This window comes from Siniperca chuatsi, linkage group LG16 (assembly GCF_020085105.1).
Source record: "Siniperca chuatsi isolate FFG_IHB_CAS linkage group LG16, ASM2008510v1, whole genome shotgun sequence".
In the NCBI taxonomy this organism is placed as follows: domain Eukaryota; kingdom Metazoa; phylum Chordata; class Actinopteri; order Centrarchiformes; family Sinipercidae; genus Siniperca; species Siniperca chuatsi.
Window position 1 is genome coordinate 23,293,456 of NC_058057.1, and position 27,072 is coordinate 23,320,527.

The 27,072-nt window shown below is 37.9% G+C and overlaps 1 long non-coding RNA gene across 1 annotated transcript in view; it reads right to left on the reverse strand.

The window, feature by feature from the left end:
• LOC122862981 overlaps positions 1–10,768 on the reverse strand; it is a 30,134-nt gene extending 19,366 nt beyond the window's left edge. The window contains exon 1 of the long non-coding RNA XR_006374886.1: positions 10,307–10,768. This is a non-coding gene — a long non-coding RNA (uncharacterized LOC122862981). The remainder of the gene's footprint in view (positions 1–10,306) is intronic.
• Positions 10,769–27,072: the final 16,304 nt, after the last annotated feature.

Genomic DNA, 27,072 nt, shown 5'->3' on the forward strand with positions numbered 1-27,072 from the left:
AAACATCAAGGTGAAAAAAGCAGTTGCTGCATTCTTAATGAAGCCCAGTCAAAGTCCCTGGACACAAGAGTTGATCTGAGAGGATTCGGGTGGATATTAGCAAGAAGGAGGGGAACAAGATCGAGGAGCCCAATAGGTCAATCAAAGGATGACGTGGAGTTAAGGATCGGCATTGTCAAGGACTTCCAACTGTCAAGTGAAATCAATTTCTGTGGGTCCAGGCATGTCAGGTCGAAGGATATTTAAATTGACAGTTCCACTGTGGTACAAATCAGCAGAAACTTGCAGAACTGCTGCTGCTATGGAGGCATTATGAAGCAAGCTGCATCCAGCTGTGAGTTATTTCAATACCTCTAACTGTACAGCTGACTCACAGCTCAGCCTTGGTTTTATACCAAATATTCTGATCAGTCCCATTTATATTTATGTTTGTATAGCTTTTTTCATTACAAAGGCTGCCATGTTGAATGCAATTATGTTGAAATTCTTCAGAATCAAATCCTGGTTCAGATACTTGTCATATAATTTAAGGAAGAAAAGAATGACATTGAAAGCTAAAGCCACCTTTATTTTCAGCAGATTCAGGCAGCCCAGTTACACAAACTTTGTAAACGGCTGTGGTTTGCAGCAAAATCAGTTCATTATAAGGGAATCGCTGCAATCAGTGTTTGGGGGGGTGTAAATATTCGCAAATCTTTCATGTTGAGTGACTCTTCGGTGAACTTTGACACACAAATTCACGCCGTTGTCCAAAAGCAAACTGACAAAACATAAAATATGCCTCTTCAATAAACTGTGTGACCTTATTGTCTCTAACGACTGAGCTAACGGGCTTGCTAACTGACAGTTAGCTTGCTAACTGACAGTTAGCTTGCTAACTGACAGTTAGCAAGCTAGCTAGCTCTGAAAGAGTTGCTGAAAAAAGGGGATAAAGCTCTATTGAATATAATATTTTACCATCCTAAGAACAAAAGGCTATGCACAAATTGAACGTTGGCTGTTGAAATCAAGAAGGTCCAACTGTATCTCACATCTGGGGACCCTAGGTCGGCACACGAAATGGGAAGGGACTAAGGTCCCTAATGACGCATCAGATGTGTCACTTTCTTTTCTGCCACAAAAGTAAAAAAGCAAATAGGCTGCTACTTTGATGTGTAATTTAACTCCATTTTGCTCAGTATTTGAGGGTAACAGTATCTTCTCTGTAAAAAATCTGCTATAATTTAAATCAAAATCCAGGAAAGCCACACAAAGAGTGAAATATTCAAGTATTACTGGGCAGATATGACTTTATATTCAGTCTTTTATATAGACTTTTGTAAACAACATTACTACTTTAACATTAGCAAGGTGTGGAAAAAAAAAATCAGTAGGATCCAACTTAATGCTAACATTAAATGTTAGAGATTAGCTTATTGTTGAGGGTGATTTTGTGTTTGTCAATGAAGTAACTGTTTTTACCCTTAGCGTAAAAGGAGATTAATTTCTATATTTTTACTTTTAGAAGGCAGTATGAGTTTAGACATACATAATTCACAACAGTCAAACACTGTCACAAGAGAGGTTTATGTTTTCAGTTGTATTCCAGAGGATATACTATATTACAATCTGTTCCACATGGTTTTACAGGGCAAACATAAATGTTAGCTTCTCCTTTAAGCTAACATCACCAGCACTTTATGTAACGTCAACTAGGTTGTATTTTTTAGATAATTTAGCATAGTGTGTTTGTGTTATATTATCATCATCTTTTTTTTTTTAAATACCTAACACATAACATGAAGGAATATTTATCGAGTTTTTTTACGTGACAAAAAGTGAGCGTTTCAGTCAATGTTGTTGGTCCAAGTATGATCTTAAGTGGACATGCTGTCTGTAGTTTATTTAGATTCACAGAACAACCTCAAGGCCCACCTCCTGGCTCTCCATTGCCTACACAATGCTTGGCCAGGATTGTTGCTTTGACTTTGGCTAACACAATTCCAATATCTGAGGGCACTTAAAACCTGATTATGCTGCTCTGGCTTTCCACAATACAGCTTGACAGTCTGATGCTAAGTAAAGTGATTTGCTCCTGAATTAATATAGTCGTTGAATAATCTAATTAGAATGCAGTTACAACGACTGTCAGACTCTGTTATACTTTCCTCTCTCTGCTCCCAGAGGACAGGAGGTTGTAAGCTGCCATAAGACACAGAGGGAGAGGCAGGGGTATTAATCAAACGCACACCTGCATTTCATCGGCCCATATTTCATTCTTAGAAACATGAACGTAAATCTAAATGCACTTAATACCAGTTATTTACAGTGTGGTGTTATTGTTACAATGTAGCTTAAAGGGTTCAAATACCCCACCACTTCCATAAATCACTGCACTATTACCATAAATGAGAACATTTTTCATTGTTGGTAATGTGTGGCTAAATTTAAAATATGAACCACTGTTTCTTGTGCTATTCTGACGTATGAAGCAGATATTGAGTCTGGGTTCTTTGCAATTCAAACCAGGCACCAATTTAGTAAGTTGGCTTTTAACTTGCCCTGAAATTGAAGTGTTTTGATTTGTTACTAGGTCAAACCTTTCTGCTTATTTTCCTTTTTCTAAAATTTGTATTTTTTATTTTGTTGTTTCAACATAAAAAATTGTTATAAAAGATGCGATATGTAAACAACAATATTCACATACAAATACTTAGATATACAAAAAGCGAGGAGAGAAAAAGCATATGTACGTATACTCCTCAGCCACTAAGCGCTACATACAATGCAAGCCACTAATGCATTGTGATGAAAGCACAATATTTTCTTCGAACGTACAACAATAAGCCATTTTGTTACCCTTATAAATTAAATGCATAACTGTCAAAACACTGATCAGAATGATGGCAGGCTTTCAACTGACAGTTTTATTTATTTGCACAAGGGACACGGCTTACCTACACAGGAGGAGTTTCAGACATGTTTCAATTGTCCGTCTCACACATCTGACAAAACAGCTTCTATTTTAAATCAATTCAGCTATCTACACAGGCTACATTTCTCTTGCACTTTACACATGTAGACGCAAGTCAAAGCATATTTTTACGCTTCAGGTCTATTTTCCTTTGTTTTATGCACACAGCCACAGGGATTGTGTATTGTTTGTGTGATATTTGTGTACTGTTAGTGTGCTGCTTTAACTATGTCCCTGTGTAGACATGGTGTTAAACATGAGGGAAGTGCCATTTACAAAATATGATCCATCACACAATGTGACACACGATGACTAAGTATATTTTATATTTGAATGATGCTGGGTATTAAAAAATAGCCAAGAAGGTACTATTCCACCTAATCTGAACTCAGTTCTGAACAGACATAATGTTGGTTGTCAATCTTCCTGCTTCGCTTTTCACCTGCACAGAGTTCCGTGAGGCATTTAAGGCGAGAAGGATTTCTTTCCACCGAAAAAGTTCAGTCAACTCAAGAGACTTTCTAGAGGAAAAAAAAAGCAACAAGATTATTCTCCTCACAGACAGAGGAAACTTTTGCCTCTACTTCTTTAACACATGCAAGGACACCTCTCAAGGTGAGGGACTGTCCGCGAGAGGAATTTCATTAAACAAAAAAAGCAATTACTATGGGGAGTGTAGGTAGCATCATGTTTTCACCCCCTGCTACTGAGGTCAGACATCAACATTATGACCCGTCCTATTCATTAGTGTCCATCAGGAGAGTTTGTATAGCATCACATACAACTTTTTCTGTTGTTTAAAATGCAAAGATGGAAAGTAAGATGGAGTAATTGGTCGATAGTGGGTTGGATATATGAAGGATTGTGTTGAAAGAATATTTAAGTAGATCACAGAGGTATTGAAGCTCATTCACATGAACTCAGTATGTCACGGTGGCTCCCATGCAAATGCAAAAGTTACTGCAGCAGAAAAGAAGTTTTAATGAGTTTACTTCCCATTAAATATGACAATACCTGTCACTTCGAAAATCTGAAATATCACGTCTTTTAATTTTCAATTAATATGATGGCAGCATCTAAAAATAATGAACTACACTACGAGTTAAACTGAGACACATTAACTGAGTAGTTCAGAATAAGACGATGTAGTCCCTCATTCGTCCAGAAGTGTTCTATCGTAGAAAAGGTTTCAGTCGTAGTCATCTGGACACTGTTTTCAGAACAAGTTCAGGACAAGTTGCCCACACAAAAACAGAGCAATTTAGTCTACTCCATTCAGTGCAGTGAGGAAAAATGCATAGAACGGTACATAGGTGAGACCAAACAGCCACTTCACAAAAGACTATCAGCACAGACGACACGCTAACTCAGGATTACAGAGCGCCGTGCATTTGCATCTAAAAGCTACAAACCACACATTTGAAGACCGCGAGGTGAAGATTCTAAGTAGAGAGAAGAGTTGGTTTGAACGGGGCGTCAAGGAAGCCATTTTTGTGAAAAAAAAGAGAACCCCTCTTTGAACAGAAATGGTGGTCTGAGATTCAATCTGCCCAAAGTTTATCACAGTGTATTATCACCTTGGGTCACGCCAATCACATGCTAATCAGGCACTTAACAGTGATGAAGTAGATGCAGCCAGAGAACAATAGGCCTGATTACTGATTACTGGGCCATCTTGGAAACAATTAGGTCAGTTTCAGGTGAAACTAGCTATTAACAGATAATCAGGCAGATTCCTTCCTGAGGGCAGGGCTTATGTAACACAGTAGCTTAAATTTCTAGTTCCCGTCCCATTTTTTTCACAATTGAGAATGACTTCCGGATGGGAGCCGAAACGTCTTGATTCTGAAAACAGTGTCCAGATGACTACGACTGAAACCTTTTCTATGAGTAATTCAAACTCAAAAAACGCTGCATAAAATTGTCAAGGTGACCCATAAACACAACCTGAATTGTCAATTGTCTTACTTTCCACTCATCAGCTGGCTGCTGATAGTCGCACAGGCAGAGTCAGAAAAACCTGCTCAGCACACAGTGATTGTAAAATGGAAAATATTAATATATTGCAATAGTTGCAATGCTGACCCATGTCCTGTCTCTTTTAGACAAGTTGATGCAGTAAGATTCATTGACCAATTTATAGCTACAACTGTAGGTAGCGCACAACAAGGCAATCCAATGCAGGTCTGTTGTTATTGCCTATACGGATGGGTGATTGTATATTTAGCAGACATGGCCACAAGCTCCCTACAGTAGTTGAGTTGCTGGAAACAGTTAAATTGATTTGTTCAGGCAAACTGTAGCAGCAAAATAATCTTTTTTCTTTCTTTTTTTGTTATTTAGAAAATGTACTTTGTTTGTGCCAGAGGATTTTCTGGACTCGCTGCACCTCTCTGGCCCTTCTAGTGGTCTAAACCTCCACCATCAAGGTCACTGTCACCCTCACATATCATTTGTGACAACTGTGATGAAAGAGATTGTATATGCCCAGCTGAAATACCACTGATCTCTGTAAGGTTGCATTTTAGGCTTGACAATAACACAAAAAGACTGCAACTGCTGAGTTTTTCCCTTCACTGAGTGAATTTGCCAGTAGCTGTTTTGAACTTGACCATCACACTACTGAAAAGTCTTTGATGGAAGGACGCTTGAGACAAGCTGCTGGCTCTGTCCAGGTATATTTAGCCTCGGTTTGAGCAAAACAAAAAAGCACACTCAAATACAAACCACTGTAGGTAGGAGAATGTTACTTGTGAAAGAAAAACCTCACTCACACAGAGACTCCAGCTGCTCTCAGCACTTTCAACAGCATCTCAAGTACAGACTCGAGAGCAAAGTGCCTTTTCAGAATCAGAAATACTTTATTGATCCCAGAGGGGAAACTCTTTTGTTGTTAGTTTATTCATTGGTGTCCAATCTGTTGTCATAAAAAAAAATGTCTGCAGGTTTTTTTATTTCATCTAAACACTTAGATGTTGCTGATTTCACTGATTTTTATTTCCTCTCCACTTCATGGTACTACTGTAAAATGAGCTTCTACTGTTGGATTATGGCATCCCCCAAATCACCACATAGACCACTGAATTACTGCAAAGTAGGCTACAACAACGGACCAAAGACAGAATGTAGGACAAAACAAAACTATGTCCTTGTTTCTCTTTGGGACATGTCTTTGGATGTAGGTTAGGTTTCAGAAGTGGAAATGACATAATCAAGTCAAGTAAATTTATTTATTTATTTTTATTTATATAGCCCAATATCACAAATTTGCCTCAGGGGGTTTTGAGTCAGAGGTCTTCAACCAAAACATATAATGCAAGTGAATACTATTTCCTGTATCTATATACATTTATATCAATCTAGGAAATACCAATAATGATGAAATTGGTTATTGGGCTTTCCATAAAAACTGTAGCATGGCAAAAAAAGAAAAATGCTGTGTACTGTAGATTGTTAATGCACTAGCCCTACTTAAAATTACTAATAACTTTTACTTTCCTTGACAGAGAACTATGGTGGCCCCTACAGACAAAACTAAAACATTGAGAGAACTGACCTGCAAAACACAAAATGCAACAAATACTGAAACACATACAAAAAGGCGAAAACCCAAACATTTGGTGTTGCATTTCTCACTACAACACTTACAAAAATCAAAGCACAAAAGAAATGCAAGTATTTGAAATAGTTTTCACTTTTTGTTTTAGCCCATTTCTTAAATGTTTGTGCTTTTTTTGTATGTGTTTTGTCCTTAAAAGGCCACCGTAGAGACCTGATACTTTGATAGAAAATGGTTAATTTGCATCTTGCAAAAACTGTCCTCTTCTACCTTTTCTTAGATTTATCGGTTCTCAAAAGGAGAATATTAACTGTAAATAAAAATATAGATTAAGTTGAAATTACCCAAAATAAAGTGCAGGGGAAGCCACAAGACTTTGTTCAGCCCCAAGAAGTGTCTACAGTTACTTCTCAGGCTGTATAAAGACCCCAAAACTTCCATAAACAATGTATGCAGCCTGAGAGGCAACACCCAGGGCAGAAAAGGTCTGTAAAACACTAGCTGCTGCTCACAGCTGTCTCAGATGAGGGTGTAATTGTTATTTCTTTGTAATGAGGCCTGACATGAAGAAAAGCTGGCAATGCATTAAACATTGTTCAGTATTTGTTTGTTGGTTAAATGCAAAAAGCTGGAAAATGACTGTAATAATAAGCATTATTTCTCCTCAGAACCATGGCTATCTTGAGTATAAATCCTCTTTGAGAGTTGATTATAATTAATGTGTTGGTGGGGAGATCCTTACCAGCACTGTTCCACTGGAAGTTCACTTTACTCTGCTGTTTGAGGGCTATTAGCTCAGAACTAATTATTTGCATTGGTTTTTACTCACTGGGGCTCCATGGCCTTTTCCCAAGGATCTGTTTCATCACAGCAAGTCTAGCCTCAGGCATTTCCTTTCTCCAGTCAAGTGTACTCAAGACTAAGCAAGCGTTTTGTGCAATGGAATTTGAGCGGTGGTGAGGGGGAGGCTTTTTGCTGTTTAAAAAATAAGAAACTTTTTTTTTCTGTCAGAGCATGCCTCAGTACCTCCCACCCAATATGCTCCAATGCCACTTATCCCTCTTTTGCAGAGCTGAGAACTAAAGTTAAATAAATCATGATATTTATGAGGCGTATACCTGTGAACCTGCAGTATATTTGTCACTCAGACAGTAGGGAAAAAACACACCAATGCCAAGGCTAGTTTGTCTTCTGCCAGTGGCAAAATAATCACATTGGTCTTTTTTCAACCCCCCTCCCACCACCTCAATCTCTGTCTTCTTCACCACATTCATTATGTCTCATTGATCCCCTCTTAGTCCAATTCTCCCTCTCTTGCCCTCTCTGCCAAAGCGCCTCTCTCGGCAACGATAATTCTCATTAATTATCACTGCAGGCACGTTCCAGTGCCAGAGAGCCCCAGGTGGCAAGCCTCGGTCAAACCTCCCTATTCCTGTTGGGGAGAGTCAAGCGTTGCTGGAAAAACGCAGGAGGTCAGAGATCTTTACCACCCATCAGCGCAGCAGAGCCTAACTTTACCTAAGAGATGGAGGCAGATAAATGGTTTGAGTGATAGTTTGTGGCAATATTCAGCATCATATTTCCTCACAAAAAGTGAACATATAGACCAGTAAATACCCTGGTAAAATGGCAGTACAAGATGCCTCTTTTTAGTCATGCATCTACCTGTTTGTAATTATTTATGACGGATGAGATTGAATCCGGTGACTTCATGTTTACAGCTCTGATTTGTTTGTAATAAGTCAGTGAACACAAAATGGACAAGACCTAAAAAACAAAAACTAAACTTCAGCACCCTAAAACTATTCATTAAAATGAGTAATAGTCTGTATGTATTTGACATGTCCAAAAAAAGGAGGTTGAATCTGTCTGTACCTAACAATTAATTCATTCAATAGTATCAAATAAACTGTTCAACACTAACTGCATGTTTGTGTGTTCAAACACTTGTACAAGTGCATCCTCCCTGACAAACTCACTTTACTATAAAATGTAGGTATCCAGATTGGACTAGTACAAAGTCTCCCTCCAAGCCAAATGGTGTCACGGCAGATAGGAGCAGGACGACACAAAATACAAGGATCAGACAAACGCTCCCTCTAGACAAAGTGGTAGATAACACAGTGAGAAAAAAAACAGCCTTGGAGGACTAGCAAAGTGTGAGCTCTCCTGGGAAAATGATGAAACTCAGGATAAAAGAGAAATCCAATCGACACCGGCACAGCTTCATAATCTGTCACCTTTTTGGCCCCTGTCCCACCAGGAGGGGATGCTTTTCCTCATCGCTATGACAACATAACATCTTCCAAATACAAGACGTGCCTGAAAGGCCATTGTGTGTCATTAACAGTTAATGAAAAATCCGGTAAAGGGACACATTTTTATGCCTACTGTACATTGATGACACTTTTTCCACCAAGCAGTAGCAGCAGTTCGGTTTTACCAACACAGACACAAAGCCTGATCTAGCTGTAATGTAGGATCTACTCTCCAGCCACTGAGAAGAATCCTATCTAGTGAAATGAGACGTACAAATCTAAACCCAGCAGTCCACCTGATATGCAGCAACAGATTATTATTCAGTTATGCATATTAAAATCACAAAAATGTATGGCTTGGAGCAGACAGTCTCTTCTCTTGAAACGCTATGTTCCACTGATAAGCAGCAGAGGACCGGCAGTACATGGATATGAGCTTAAGGTAGCAATGTGTGCAGCAGCAAACAGTATAACAGCTGCTCAGCAGTTTAGATGTAATTATGATATGAAGAATAGTAACACAAGCTGTCACATTATAACATTGGTTTGAGTGGAATTGTTTTTTAATGCTTAGAATGAATGGATTCTATGTGTGGAGATAAAATATGAATGATCATCTGTCCCAATGTGTGAGTTTCTCATGAAACATGAAATAATTTTTATGAGTGGGCTGTGTGCAAGACAACATTGTCTACATCTTTAAAGCCAACATACATTATCTCCCTCTACTTGAGACCTGGTTTATAGTGAGCCATTAGAAAATCCCTCAAAACACTGACAACAACGACAACATGTGGGGATCTGCCTCAAAATCACTTCACTCCTTATACTCAGGGATACATACAGGGGTAATCATATTTCACCACAATGTAAATCAACAGCATTAAAGCAACCACACGCCACAAGCCAAACAACCAGCAAAAGAAGAAATTCCAATACCAGTATGCACATGGATAGATGGACAGCAGCATAATTTACATTTGGCAGATTATCAGCCAGCAGATGCCAAAACATCAACCTTAAAAACACATCCGAGAGAACAAAACAACAGCCAGCCATATCAGCCAGCACAAAAATGATGAACTGAGCCAAAACATCCACTCTCATTTAACGTGCATGCTAGAAGAAGCAGCAAACACTTACCTTGATGAAGTGCTGATCCTCTGTATCCCAGTGGAGAATATACAGTGATAGACTGGGACTAAAAATAACACCCTGGTATCTGTAACATTCACCAGGCCAGCAGGCCCATTTCAAAACCAGCAACCAGATAAGTTGTAAATATAAAACGCTTACTAAGGCACACACGTATTACAACCTAAATTCCCAAAATATATGTCGACAACAAGCACAAATTGAGACACAAACCACTAGTACAACATGACAAAACTAAACTAAAACAAATAAATTCGCACTACATTAAGCCACGATAAGCTTCACTAAAACATACTGCACAGCCACAAATACAAAAGCTTCGCCCAAACATGAACAAAAACACTGCAGTCGCGGCATAGTTAGTATCAAAATGGCTCTTACCTTTATGTAGTCATTATGAAGGCTACCACATTGTTAAAGTCCAGCATCTTTACGATGTCTTTCTCCACACTGTCCTGACATTCTGCTCCTCAGACGATGCTTCATGAACTTCAATGTAGAAAAGTTTCTTTCACATCCCACTTACGGGCAACATTGTTAGTTAGGTTACCATCAGCACTGCTACTTTTTTGTATCTACTTCGTGCAAATTCGCATATTTTTTCACCTTCAGCCACTTCAGTGCTTTCTTCTTCTCTTTCTTCTTCTTTTTTTCCTCTTTTTCGTCGCTTTGTAATGTTTCACTTTCTCTTTGGCGTCAGCTAGCTTGGCCTAAATATTCCCAACTCTTCACATTATCACCGACTAAACTGCTACGTTGTTGCATAGCAACAGGTGCATTCAATCACTGTAGCTGCGCGAGCGCTCATCGTTGACCTAGTACCTGAGTACAAGCTGACTTCATTGTAGGCCTGTACATACACATACGATAAGATAAGATAAACTTTTATTGATGATGATGAAATTCGGTGCAGCAGCACAAGCACTGCGATAAGTACAGATAAATAGAGGAAGTCTAAAAAGAAATAATAAGAGGTATATAAAACCAAAATAAGAATTTAAAAAAAAAGAAACTCTACAGGAGCACTTGGAGCCAAAATTACAAGGAGAAGTGACAGTATTGTGGTTGATAGCAGCAGAGACAGCAAGTCTCTGTAAACAGTGTACACAGGACTAATACATGACATGATTAGTAATGGTACTTACTTAGTGTTTGACTGTATTAATATAGACAGACAAGATAGAAGATAGAAATATAACATAGAATATAGTGCAAAAGTCAATGTAACATATTAACCTAATATAGTATAATATGGTACATTATAATACAGTATGGGATATGAGACATAATATATAGTTTAGTTCAGCAATATATGTATGCTCTTCCCACACATTTATACTACTGTATATGCTGCATCTGACCTATAGTGTATTCATATTCATCCTACAATGTATTTATCCTACTTGTACTTATACCTGCACTTTATGTTTTGGTAACTGCTGCACATGTTCATACTGTTCATACTGTATATATCTTAGCTTATTCATACCCAGTGGTGGAACTAACTAAGTACATTTACTTAAGTACAATTTTGAGGTACTTTTACCTTAATTGAGTATTTTAATTTAATGCTACTTTATACTTCTACTCCACTACATCTCAGAGGGAAATATTGTACTTTTTACTCCACTACATTGATCTGACAGCTGGAGTTACTTTACAGATTAAGATGTTACAAACAAAACACATGATCCATTTATAAAATATCATACTATATGCTGTAGATTAAACTGTCCCACAATATATAAAGTAGATAAAATGTGCTTAGCCTCCACCAGCTGTAACATTAAATACTGCTTACATGTTAAAGCATCAGTAATAGTATTCCAATAATATGATGTACTGTATATAACAATATAACTCTCTGAAAGGGACCATTCTGCCTAATAAGTACTTTAATACTAAGTACATTTAGCTATTAATACTGTACCTTTACTTAAGTTAAATCTCTGAATGAAGGATTTTTACTTGTACCAGAGTATTTTTACAGAGCAGTATTGCTACTTAAGTAAAGATCTGAGTACTTCTTCCACCACTATTCATATCTACCCCTTACTGTTTATTCTATACATATGTACATTACTCTGCACTTCACTTCTTGTTAGATGCTAATCTGCACTTCCTTGTCTCAGTACTTTTACTCTGTGCAATGAAAATAAAGTTGAATCTAAATGAAAACATTGTGTACATTGTTTTATAACCTTGACAACATTTGACTTAACAAGGTACGGGGGGAAAAACAAGGAGTTCTCCTTAATTGTTACGACGGCTGCCTCAGTAGTTTTTATTTTGCTCAGTGTGCCCTTCTGTCCCCGGCTCCAGCCACTTCTCGCTTCCCCCCTGCAGGCCCACCATGCATTTCTGAGGAACTTTCCAGAGCTGTCATTCTCCACCTGTCCACCAGATGCCCTCAGACTTTCCCACCAATCCTGGTCACCTGACTCCCACAGCCACCTGCTCGTCAGTTCACATTCCAAAATCGTCCACACCTGCTGACACACCTGCCTCTCATTATCTCAGTCCTTCAGTGTATATAACCACATCACCAGCCCTTTCTTTTATCGCTCATGTTGTTTTGTACATTTGCTTTCCAGCATCTTCTACCTGAACCTTTTACCTGCCCCGCTCCTGTCGACCTGTAGATTCTCAGCTACTTCTGTTTGGACTTGCTGCCTTTGCCTGTAACCCTTTGTATCATTTTACCATTAAAATCCTTGAACTGTTCCTGTCTGCCTGGTTGTCTGCATTTGGTTCCTTTTCCTTGCTTCCTCATACACACCCTTTGGCATACCTGTGACAAAACACATCAATGATTTGAGGCAGACGTCTTATGTACTGAAAATACTTGGCAGCAGCAGCAAAGAGGAAGGTGCAAATATGATTATTCTGCCCTATTGCTTCATAAAGCCGTCCTGAAGCAATGCGATTGGAGTGCCAGCAGGATAGTTTGCAAATGAGCTTCGCAAGAGTGGGTGGAGCATTCACAAATTTAAATAGACCACCTTATTGCAGAGGGTGTTTATTCACACATGTATTATAAGCCCCTCCTTAATTATTTAGATTATTTTTTTCAGGTTTTATTCCTCAAAGAAAACAACTGGACTACCTTTTATCAGGATCCTCTGCTGAGGGTTTCACAATAATATTAACAGTGTCAATGCTTAGCCATTTAAATGGGATGGGAAATACTTCAGTTTACTGTGCACATACAGTATGCATCATGTATTTGTATTTTATTATACTATGTTAAAGCAGACTGCAAACTTCACATTACATAAATTGTGAATACTGTTCTGAAAACAGAAAAACACTCTGAAGTGAATTACAGGGTCAAGAACTTGGCACTGGTCGTATCCATGGCAACGACTCAGGTCTGAAGCCCCACACATTATATCCCCTCACAGCCTGCCACCCTCACAGACATTATTACATAATGGTGGCATGATATGCCATATCTAAAGATCGTATATAGCAGTATGTGAATCTGATTCAGACCCTGAAAAAAATTGTGTTTTCATCACATCATAGAAAGCTGGTGAATCACTGAGCCTTACGCTTTAAATAACATCTCAAACAGCAAAATCCAACCCAAGACTAGATCATTCTTGTTTTGCATAAACCTTTCTTTAAGAGATACCAACACACTTGTTTATCTACTTTCAGAGAAAATATTTTTTACCTGTCTCTATCAACTCATCAAGGACCTGTCCAAATTTAAATGAAGGTTTGATGTGAGCAGGAGGCAAGAGATTGAAGTTGGACGTATTGCACATTGCACACTGTAAGATCACCTGTTCAACCTGCAGAAACTTGAGGCAACTGACTCTAATGTTGAAAATCTGATGTTAAATTGTGTCAGGATCTGGCCAAAAAGTAATTTACAGTACTTTAGGGGACTGTTTAGAATTAGCACTTGAGTTTAGCATTACAGTAAAGATTTGCTAGTTTGTGGTAGGATGTGGGTTCAGGGATAAGACAAGATTTGAGCTAAAGGTTAGGCCTTAAGTAGTTAGTGTTTAGATTTAAATTTGGGTTGAATGCAGTGGGAGTATGGAAAGACAAATGTGTGTGTATGTTGTTCTAAAGCAAAAAATGAATGGCCACGTAAAGGGAGAATTCAAAGGGGGTCATTTATCTATTGATTTTAATGCACAGCACTGACATTTAACTATTGTTAACCACATTTGTTTCAAGACAGAAGAAAGTGTTGACGATGATAAACTTTTGTGAGCCACAGCACAATCTGGATATTTTGCTAGTACTTATTAAAACAACATGATTACCTGTAGTACTGGCAGCTGTGGATTAATATCATTTATCCAGTACAAAAACTATGCAGTTACACAAGCTCCCTATGAAAAAGTCTGACCTAATAAAAAGTGAGATACATCAGAACGTAATCAGCCATATACCCAAAGGGTGCATTACTACAAACGGTCATTAAAACACTTGACGGCTCCAGGAACAAATTATCTCTTAAAATGCTCTATGGAACAATTTGGCAACATACTCAAACACGACCCTGTTTGAACAGTTTCTGGCTGATTTCAGTGATTTTTAAGGACATACAGTAGACAAATTATTTACTGTATTGTAAATTATACAATTATTACTTATTATTTGCAGTATTAATTTACAGAAACTTTTAGAAGGATGACTTGAAGGATGTACACTAAGTGATATTAAGAATGGTTTCTTACCGACTGAACAGTTTATGGTTTCCTATCAACCAGAGATGCTAGCTGTTGTTCCCATCTATTTGGGGAGAGAACACTGAAGGTTGAAGCAAATTTGTTTTTGTGGCCCAATCTCGAACCAAGCACTCGCTTGATCAAGTTGACATTTAGCTTGAATACAGAGGTCACTCCGCTGCTTTTGTGGGTTGGAATTAACTGAGCTTTAAGATGGTGTGTACTCAATTTCATTTCTCAATCTGGTACAATGTAATTCTGAACAACAAAGCATTTCTGTGTGCTTTAAGAAAAGAGCTTTGATTGTTTTTTTAAGGCGGGCTGAGAGTCTGTATGTTTGCATCCCAACAAAAAACAGGTAATTTCATTGGTTAACAAAACTCTAGCCAGAGATCAGGAACTTATTGGTGAAATCATATGGTGTAATCCATTTGATCGCTCATTGCCTTAAAAGGAAAATGTAACCCTCAGATTCTCCTTAGCTATTAGGTATCATCAGTTTGGACTGTCCAGATCTCCTATTTCAGCCCTCATTAACAACAAGTCTTGTGACTGCATTGCATTATGGTTTATTGAGACAGCTGTTTCCATTTTCTGTGGTGGATTTAGTTCGGCACAGTTGCTGCTCAATTCATTATGGTGAACCAACAGAGGAGGCTGCTCTGTGATTCTGAGGGGTTGACAAGAAATAAACTTTTGCGTTGTGTTTTAATCACTGTTTTTTATTCTTATTAAACTCCACTGTAGCTGTGCTGTAAATGTTTCAGGGTAGAGTTGCTTTCTATGTTGGCCATATAAAGGCAATATAAATTTCAGTTCTGACCTTGGAAACAGTTTGACAAAGAAAAAACTTAACTTAAGCTCTGATAAGGCAAGTAAGTGGACCTTGCTGAGAAAGAGTGGGATGTAATCAAAAACTCAAGTAAGTGGACCTTGAGTTAAGATTTTTTTCTTTTGTTGAATTAGAAGATGCATCACAAACGGCTCTTCTTTATCCTTCTTTGTCCATATTCAGTTATTTCTCAACAAAGTCTCAATCTAATTCACTTCCACCATCCCCTTTTTCTAAAATGTAACTGTTCACTTGTTGGATTAACATTTAGAAATGGAATAATGTTTCTCAGTTATTGTTAGTAAAGAGATTTGGATCTGCACTGTTGATACCAGAGATTGTTTCATGTTACCTCACCTCACCTCTTCTGCATTTTGTTACACAAAGAGCAACACAAATCCGTATTTTATTTTATTTTATTTCTTGTTGTGAATTTTAAAAATAGAGAATTATACAAAGGTAATGACAAACACCGTCTCTTCAGAGCTTTTTAAGGGAACAGATTAAGTACCACAGAGTAAAAGTCCAGATAACATTAAATGTTAACTAACAAAAAATAAAGTTATATTGCAGTGATAAATATGCTTTATTTATGTTGTCAAAAAGCTAAAAGTGCAGACGCTCTAAAATCTTGTTGATTGTTGTTAAAGTCTTATAGATTATATTGCAGCTAAGGATGTAGTGGAGGGTTACACCATGTAAACCCAGTTAACCTATCTTTTCATTTGCACATTTATTTATCACGACAGTTTGTTATATGCACTGTGGAGATAGTCTCTGTAAGGGAAAACATTATTTTCCTATAGGTGCTTATCTCCCCTACGAATAACAGACTGCAGACACTTGTTTACCCTTCTTACTTTATCTAAGACTACAGTACATGGGTGATGGCAGCACATCTACATGTCTGCATAAATGTAATAATTTTTTTTGGTAACAAACAACAGCAGTGGTACCCTTTTAAAACTGGGACAGATGAACATTATATTTAGGTAGAGATACTCAGGCGTGACATTCTGGCTGTGGACAGATGGTCATTGGTTCTTGTTGCATTGCAGTGCTATAAAAGTAACATCACTTTCTTTTACTTGCAAAGAAAACACACAAAGCTTCGTCTCCCCACACTCAAATTAATCTACTGAAACTGTCATGGCACCATGTATTCAAACACACTGGCAGAGTTTTGTTTTTACACATTATTTATTCGTTCATTCATAAGGCTCCCGTCTACAGTGTGTTTTAATATACTGATAAATGTGTTTAAATGCTATGATGCCTGTGTGTGAGGATCCTTGTTACCAGTACCAAGGAAGTTATTGTTTCAGTCCCATATTTTTGTTATCAGGATTTCTCAATAACTACAGATGTCAACGAAATCTCGTAAAGCATTTGGCCATGTGCAAAGGAAGAGCTGATTTTGTTTGAGGCAAATAGCACCAGCTTGTGCACATTTATAAAGCAGTTTACGCTTCTGTTAATATGTCCTGAGGCCAGTTTCACAAAGATATTTTAGACTGGTCTGTAGTGTTAAGCCAGTCTTCATTTTGCTCTAAGATTAGTCTAATGCAGGTTCACAAATATAAAGACATATTTTAAGCCTAAAAAATTAGCCACCTTACCCCCAGGCTAACTCTGAACTCAGTGACACCAAATGAAAAGAGAAAATAGTAAATTGTTGCAAATATACAGCAGTGAGGACATCGTCAGTCGTTTTCGTTTGTCCAAAGAAACCACGAGCCTTTCTTTGATGCTCTGTCGACTGTGAGATTAATACTATTCACTGTCGTCGCAATTTCCTGTCATTCCCATGTGCCATTTGTTACAGAAGTCTTGTTAGCTATGTGGCAGTCAAACCTATCAAGCAGCTGTAGTCATTTTAAAGCCGTCATGCGCGTGTTGTGACTGCTAGCAGTATTATCACAGCGAGCCATGTCATTTCAGCTTGCAGCTTGCAGCTTGCAGCTTGCAGCTTGCAGGGAGCCCAGGTCGCTGTGTAGCTGGATGGACTCATCCCTGACTCATTCCTCTGCTGAGTGCACAGCAAGGTTATGTCATTCCAGCAGGCTACACACTGTGGAGGAACAACTTCCGCCAGGCTGCATCACAGCATTGCTGTTCCTGTTTGGATGAACACAGCTTATGCTCTTTCTATGCTCTCTCTTTGTCTCACAACAGAGTTGTTTTCACATCACTGTGAGGGTTTCGGCAAGGCTGCGGTCACCTCACTCTCGACTTGGATGACACTGTAAATGAGAGCATTCACAGCTAATGGGATTCTAAATTACATGCCAAGCAGAGTATTTTCACACGTCAAAATTTTTCGTAGCAGATGCAAAAGACGTTGTGAACAAAAGGATTATGACTCTATGTCTTCGCTGCTATTGCCCTGAAATAGCTGAGCTTTCTTTCTAACATATAAGTATTGTAGACTTATGTTGTCTGTCATGTTAATTCAAAGGATGTGACTTGTTAATTGACTGCCCTTTCCAGCGCAATTCATCGCTTAACTTCAACTGACATTTCAACTCCTTTCAGTGCTTGTTCAACTGAATTTTCAACACTTTCACTTCAACTGATATTTCAATTCACTGCTCACACTTAAACTGACACTTCAGCTTGTTTCAGCCTTTACATTTTAATTAGTGTTTCAGCTTCATTCAATAGTTGTATTTTGGGTGCCACTTCAATTTCTTTCAGTATTTCAGTTGTTTCAAGTACACATTTTCAGCAGTGAGGACACGTACATTTTCTTTTTTCTAGTTGGATTAACGAGTCTTTATCTTCACCTGGTTGACAGACCTTGATCACAGACTCTTTATCTTGTGTCATTGTTTATGATGCTCTGACTCTGGCCTGAGGCTGAACCTTAAAAGTTGTTCAAATGTAGCGTATCGTTTCCCTGTTTTTATATTCTATGTTGCATAAAATAAGATTTAAATGCCAAAGAAATCAATTTTTGCTGTGTGGCAACATGCTGCTTTTGACATTCTTGTTTCCAACAGCCAGAGGACAGATCATTTAGCTGTTTAATCATGACAAAAGACAAAGTAAAAGGAGTAAAAGGAGAAGAAAAACATATTTTAGCTGAAATATTGAGCTTCACATAAACCAGCCAGCATACGTAGATGGATTAGCTTCACATATGGTACTGTGTGGTGGCAAAAAAATAAAACTTTCACAGAAAATTATCACATTTGATACTAACTTTTTAAAATATTCAACACTTTCATTCAAATTACTTTCACCTCTCAGTTTGACTGAGAAAGAGCTGGCACCCAAGAACTCATTTACACCCAGCCTATTATTAAAACAGTCGTTCTTTGTTTTGTCGGTGTTAAACAAGTTAATTTGTCTACACAGGAAATGGAATGACTTCCTATTTTGTAACTACTCATTAGCAGTATTGTTCATTAAATTCCCCGACCTGATGTCATAGATTTATCTTGCCAGGTCAAAACAAATGCATTGATTTAATACAGTGGCTGACTTTTTTAATTTATAGATGTAATAATATTTTAGTACATGTACAACCTGAAACATGTTACTGTCACGTCATTTTGGTCTACACATTTTGCTACACTAGAGCACAAGGAACATGCATTGTTACATACTTTGCTTATGGGATTGATGTAGCAGACCCGCCACAGATGATCGCAAAGGTCATTTTAATGCAGGACTATTGTGTTATATAGCACTATTTTATTCAGGCGTGTGTATTATTGTGTCCACCTCCTGGATCACTGAAAAGGACAGGAAATACAAAACTGTCACTACCTCACTTTGCAGCCAAGGTGAATGCATTTAAATAAAAGTCGAAAGGAAAAAAACAAATTCATCTTCTTCTACAGGGTGATGGATGATCCAAAACAAAATCACATTTAATGGTAGATAAATAAAACAACACATTTACATTGCTTGTTATTTTCAAGCTTGACAATCACAATTACAATTCTCCATTGTTATTCCCACCCGTTACCCTTGGAAACTGAAAGGCATTGAAAAGCTTGACACATGGTGAAGACGAAGAAGCAAGCCAGTCCCTCAAAAAAACGAAAGGTACCTGGAGTGCCAGCAGCTGTGCCACGCTCTACTGTGTGGAGAGCTTGATGAAAACAGTGCTGCACTTGACTACCAATCTACCACCCTTGGGAAGGGGTGTAGATTTTGAATGAGCTTGATATCCACTGAATGAGAAATAAATGCCTCTCTTAAGTACCTGTCAGCAATGCGAGCAGAGAAGCAGCTGTGTTACGCTTCACTCAAAGCTTTTTAAAGCATCTCTGAATGAATACGAGGGATGTAGAGGTTATTGAATAAGCTCATAAAAAAGTAAATGCTCACATAAATACATGACAGATTACATTTTCATTTGACATTTAAGACATTTAGCTGACATTCTAATCTAGAGGAATTTAAAGTGAGTAGAGCAGTAGAATTACCTTCAATTGCTACATCACCCACAAATAAAACAAAAAATCAGGATGTAATGATGATTCATTGATTTTAAAATACACATAGATAGGATACACATGGCATCGTTTTGGCTGAACGAAAATTATAGGGTAAACTGTGACATCATCAGAAAAACAATCATCAATAGAAACTGATAAAGACTTTAATCAAACCTCTTGTTCTTTCAGTGTCGGCTAACAGATTTAGGTTTTTCCTGCATCAGTGGCCTTTTGAAAAGCCAAGTTCATGTTAGTCCTTTAACAAGACTTAAGAGTCTACAACCATGCTAGCAGGTCTGTGGGGCTGTACTTAGGCACAGCAGTGCTTTGAGCTAAATGCTAATGTCAGCATGCTAACCTCATCCAGGATGATATCATGCTCACACTGACAATACTAACATCCCAATGTTTAGCAGGTACAATGTTTACCATGTTCACCATCTTAGTTTAGCATCTTAGTATATGCTAACATTGCCGATTAGAACTAAATACACAAAGTAGAGCTGAGGCTGATTAATTTTCCAATTTGGTCATAAACCAAAGTTTTGGACAAACTGAAATTTTGACCAGATGTTGACGATGGATGAAAAGTCAGGAGATCACCGAGGTGTAAAAAAACACCAATTCATGACCTTGATAATAGTCATTTGACAAAACACTCAAGCTGCACTTACAGTACTAGAATTTTCCAGAACTTTCAACACTATAAAACAGTCTTCATCAGCAGACAGATTTTACCATAAAAGTACTATGGATGAAATCATAATCTACTGAGCTTGCATGTCATCAGATCCATTGCCATGACAAACTGAGCAAACTCCATCTGCTGATGAAGACCGTGTGATTCGGTTGAAAACTCTAGAAAAAGCTAGTAAATAAACTTTAGGATTTGGATTCATTTTCAGTTACTATATAAGCTGTCTGAACGCAGAAACTTGCTGTAAATAAATACAGCACATATGCACATATGTATGTACATACGAGACTGTTCTCCTAAGAAAAACGACAGCATCGGTTGTTTTAGGAAGTGCCCCAAAACAACAAATGTTTAAGTTCAAGTGACAAAACCCTCTAGCGGTCGTAGGAATTCTGACTCTTGTCCATCTGGAGCAAAAGAGGAAGTGATGTTGTTATACACGAAGACAAAATGATGCTGTTTGCTTCCTGTTTCATCCCAACGGTCAACATTGGTTTCTTTTCATGATGTCCATGATCATTCCCTAACCTTAACCGCGTGGTTATTATTGTAACCATGATGATGAAAGTCCCCAAACCTTAACCAAGTAATTATTTTAACCCAAACCACATTCTTTCCCTAACCCTAGCCAAGTCGTTTTTCTGCATAAACCTAACCAAACAATAACCATAGCATTGTGAGGTCAGATTATTTCTTCAACTAACAATGACAACGTCGTTGTCCTGGTGATAGTGGCATCAGATCCATAAACACTTAAATGTGTCATTCTCGAGGGCAATTACAAACAATGTATTTTGTCGTTTCATTTGGAGGACTTGTTGGCAAATACATTCAAACAGAAAAATGAAATACCTTGCCCTTCCAACAAAGGCACAGCCATGCATTCACTGTTTCAAAGACAGCTGATAACAAGCAACAAATCTGCCTTTTACCAATCCACAGTGACATTTACGGACTCAATGACCCACGCTTCAGATCAACTACTAAAATTGAGGGTGAACATGAACAGAGACAGAGAGAACAGTCTATATGTTCAAAGTGTGGATGCCCGCTTGTCAGATGCAGGATTGCTCTCAAACAGATTTCTCATGCTAGAGTGCTGACACAGAACTTACTAAGAATACAATGTAATTTGTGTCTGCGTGTTTGTCAATCATCTTCTTTGTGCCAAGTTCCTGTTTTCTCTTGCTGTTATTGGCATTAAAATTCCACCGTACCTGTCCTCCCCTCGCCATCCTCTTCCTCTCCTCTCGTCTCTCTCTCTCGTCGCTTTCACTACAGCTCTATTCTTCTCTCCTTCACTCTTCCCCCTCCTCTCTCTCTCTCTCTCTCTCTCTCAATTTTTACATACATCTTCTGACCCTCTCCTTCTCCTCCTCCTCCTTCTCCTTCTCCTTCTCCTCTCCCCTATTAGTATTCATGACACTGTGGCCTATCTATCCTAATGAAATGCTGTTGCATTTAGAAATGTTGCAGCGCTTCAGCCATCACATTCCGAGCTAATTTTGGATCATCATGATGAAAAATCACCAAGGTTTCCCTGGAGCCTCTGAGCCGGAGTGTGTGTGTTTGCGTGTGTGTTTAAGAGAAAGTGTCTGTGTTATGGGGTTTGTTAGGATTAAAGCAGAATGACCGATATTAAATGTGGGCTACAACCTCACCTCACATCATCGCATTTAAGACTGCAATTTAATCTACAAATACATCATGGGACGGTGTGCGTGTCTGAGTGCACTGTGGTTCTTCAGTTTGTACTTTGTACATTATATTAGGCCTGAACAATATGAGGAAAATCTGCAATGTGCAATAACTTTGTTCAATATTGTTATGACGATATGACTTGCAAAAAAATCAACAAATATTGAAGTGTGTATATTAGCCATAGAGTTACTATATCAGCCTGGTTGTCTTTAAATTCAGAACAGGATTAGAATTGAATATAAATATAACTAAATATTGTTTCTAGAGCAGCAACAGCAAAGTCACATATAAACTCAATAATATCTCACTGGAAACAAATCATACTCCTGATATCAAAATACTAAGTGAAGTTGAGAAAGAATAAAGAACACAGACATCAGTCAGTATCAGTCCTTCCTCCTGTCCTCTGTCCTCCCCCCTCTGCTGCTGCTGTGATTCACCTGCAGGTACCACTGAATGCAAGTTATCATAACAGTAAACAGGTGAAATGTATGTTACCTTGTCTTAAGTTGAGTTGGGTTTTTTTAGCCAGAAATGTCATTGTCGGACTGAACAGTTTGGTTCAGAGTGAAATATCGGATGAATCGCCATCACATTTGTTATAGACATACTTTGTCTCCAGGGGATGAATCCTGATGACTTTGCTGATCTTCTGATGTTTAATGTAGCCAACCAACACATCAAAAAACCCCTGTAGAAAATTTCACTTTTCACCGGCAAAACAAATTACCAAAAGTCAGCTTCAGCTGTATTTTGAGATTAATGCAAAGATAGCGTGCTAACATGCTACATGTATGAAAGTCTTCCAGCCTAAACAACATAATTGGTCATTTGTCATTGCCTTCCACATTTTCTGTCAATGTCTTTCAAAATGCAAAAAGATTTGTTTTCTGATCCACTCTATGGTTAAGGTTTGGTTTTAGAAAGTTTAAGAAAGTAATACTACTTGTTTAAGGTTATTAAAAGATCATTGCTGTGGTTAAAAGAAACCAATAGTTTTGCATATATAGTGTTTTATTTTTGGATTTTTCAGATGTTTTATTTATTCAGTTCACTATTTTAATGCACAGTATGTCATTTCTGCCGCTAGGGGTCTCTCACATCAAAACAATAACAAAATACGTAGTGTGATGACGTCATAAAGCATAGCGTGGGATCATGGGAGCTGTTGTCTTTATTGTTAAACAACTACCATTGCCGATGAAAATCTATCTGACGTGACTCAGACAGATATCATGTTCATGGACGAGGTAATGTATTACGGGGACAGCATCAGCGACAGAACGCATAGCAAACAGCAATGAATAATAGTGCTCCATCATGAGTGAGAAATACAAACCAAAGTAAACAGTAGCGTGGCTAGCTAGCTAGTTCACAGACTTCCTCACTGTCGATGAATTATCTGGTGTTTCCCGTGTTTCCCCGGAAGTTATAGCAACTAGTGAGGGTTACTGACAGGCGACCAAATGAAACACACCGTTACCTTGAATAAAATTATGTATTTCTCTGGGTTTGAGATCATGAAAGTAAACAACTTAACAAAATATATAGCACAGGTCTAGTCGTTTTCAGACATTTTAATGTGGTAATGTTACATATTATACCTTTAATAATATTTTCTGCAATTGTATTGTTACATTTAGACCATGTTGGGTCTAAAGAGAATACAATTCTCGTAGGGAAACACTAAATCCTTAATTTAATCATTTATTGGACTAAAAGTAGTCAATGTTAAAATATAAAATCTAAATACACTGGATTCCGTCTATATTTTATCCATGATGTGTTATTTTTATTATAGTATGTAATTCCCATAGGTTACTAAAAACTCCAAATTCCCTGAAAAAATACATAGCTATAATATGACCCTGCTTAGGTGAAAGAAATGTTAAAAAGTTAATTGCTAAAAATTTTAATAATGTTACCTGGAATGACTGGCACTTCAGTAGTTAGACTATTTCTGACTCCTGAGTATTTTTACCCCAGAGAAATATTGAATTGGACTATTATATTGAATACCTGACTCAAAGATGGCGCTCAGTCACTTGAATAAAAATTGGTGCAAGCTGCATAAGTCAAAAAAGTTTTTGGGCTTCCAGGTTTGCTTCCTGTGTTGTATGGCCCTGTGCACATGTGCATTAGTGTTTCTCCCGCTGTCCTCATAGACTTTACATTGGGATGAAATCACACACTTTAAAATCACTTCTCTAGGCTCTGGCAAAGTTTTACATATATAAAACTTTCATGGATTCAAAATTCGTAATAAAACCTTGTTTGGAGTTGGAGGTGTCCTGTCAACAGTTTGTCAACAGACGTCTATTTTAAATTGGGGGTCAATGGGGAAGATGCTTTTTGGGCCACATGGGATTTTTTTGCTGTACTACTGCAAGTGGCCAGTGGGACAAATTGGCTTGGTTAAGTGGCGGTGCAATATCCAGCTCTCTTAATAAATCTGTGGGCTAAATCCGTGACCTTTCTTCTGCCACCACCCTCAGGTCTTGTAATTGTCATCTCGATATTCTATTCACACAAAAACGTTGCTTTCTGCTGATGAACATTACAGTCTCACAGGGTTGCTAGTGTGGCTACAGACTTTCTGGTCTTGTTTCACTTACAAAGAACAGACCAATATTTTTTGCTCCATTCACCGAAAGAGATATCACAGCTGCTCAGAGATCCATGGTGTATTGTCCACGGTAAACTGGCTTGCAGTCAATCTTCACAGGTCAGTAGAAGTCAATAGGAAGAGAAGTAAACACACAAACACACATACCTGCTCTCTGTTGTGACATCGCTGACTAAGCTACTGTGGCCTTTTTTACAGCTTGTTTATTGGCTTAACTACTGCTGACTTTGCATCTTGCAGCTAAAATGAAATAATTGTAATACAACATGTACAAGCTTTAACAATAGACCTCTGTGTCCATATATTATATTGAAGCTATAAACCCATATCCATAACCACTGCATAAGCCCTTCTGTCAAGAGTCAATTTTTATTTTTTTTTTTGCAATGGGCGTGCGCACACAAATGCAAGATAGAAGGGATTTAAAGGATTTGTATTCTTTTTCTTAAACATTTCAAATTGCATTAATCATCTTTTTCATACCAAATAATACTCAATAATCATGGCACAATCAGATTAATTATTTATCACAGTTTGCTGGCATAATCACTTTATGAACAGGGTCCCTGGTTGAGGCAGGGGTTGTGTTGTTATCAGTGGCCTTGGTTATAATACAGAATATTCAGAATGGACTGATCACAGTAGTCCATCTTTTTAATCATCATCCAATGTGACCTTCACCTCCCTGTCATGCTATTTCAGCAGCTTTTCTATAAGCCCTCCCAAACAGTCCTGTGCCATTTCACACTTGATTTAACATGGATTTCAAAATCCAGACTGTGTGATAATTTTTGAAATCGGTTTACCATATTAAAATATACATTTACATTATTTTCTAAACTTAAATCTGTAATTGGAATATATGGATGCAAGGTGTTTGCACAGCAGGTCTGATTTTTTTGTATTGTTTATTTGTTTTTGCTTTTAATTCCTTGATTATTATGCAAAAATGTGCATTACGAAACAAAAAGCAGCCCTCAAGAAATAACAATTCTCCCACTCAACAGTGTCAAGATCTACTTTATGATGTCAGGGGACCATTTCATGCAATATTAAAAATGTTGAAACAATTTTCACAATCCAGTTGTTTCTCTTTCTGCTAATCTTCATTAATACAAACAGAATTCATCTCTTTTGAGCCTTTGATGGTTGCAAAGAAGGAAGAACCTCTGGTGTTCCAAAACCATTTATGACAGAGGACAGCTTCACATTTGGTGTGTAAACATCAGGGATTACACTTGAGGTAGTTTTTTTTTTTTTAACATCTTTTCAAACAAAAATATCAGACTTGTTGTCCAGATGCCTGCAGTCTCCAGTATAGGAGAAATCCTTCAGCAGCTGGATCCTCAGGGTTCTTGTCATCAGTGACCTACTATAACGATGATACGAAGGATGAAGAACTGCACAGCCTGTGATCACAGGTGACCCAAGAGGGAAACAATCTACAATGCTTTGAAGAACAGACATCTACTGAGGTTTGAGTCTTCCATACATTGTCTCAATTAACACAGCCCCTGCAACCGGTAGTGGCTTGCAACTATGGTGGTTTCTCCCATTAACAGTAGCCACCATCCTCAACAATAAAGTAACCAGAGAAGAAGGTATTTCTGTAAGGATAGATTGTCTCCAGTTTTTTGTCTAGTGGTGGAATGACCAACTGAACAACTAACTACTGCTTTGGTCCAAACTGTAATATCTCAACAACTACTGAATGAATTACTATGAAATTTGGTTCAGACATTCTTGAGCCCCAGAGGATGACTCATACTGACTTTGTTGAATTTGGTGTTTTTTGTCTAGTGATATCAGCAGGTCAGTGTTTTCATTTATTAAGTGAAATACCATCTACAGGATAGATTGCCACAAAATTTTGTACAGACATTACATTGCATTTATTTAGCTGATGCTTTTATCCAAAGCGACTTACAATAAGTGTATTCAACCATGTGGAAACAATAAGAGAGAAAAAGAGTTTTTTTTATTATTATTTTGTATTATTTTGGGCCAAGGTGCAGTCTGAACAGATGATTTTCAGTCTATGATGGAAGATGTGTACTGTTTCTGCTGTTCTGAGCTCATTCCACCATTGTGGAGCCAGGACAGCAAACAGTTTTTATTTTGTTGAGCGGTAGCTGGGCCCCCTTCGTAG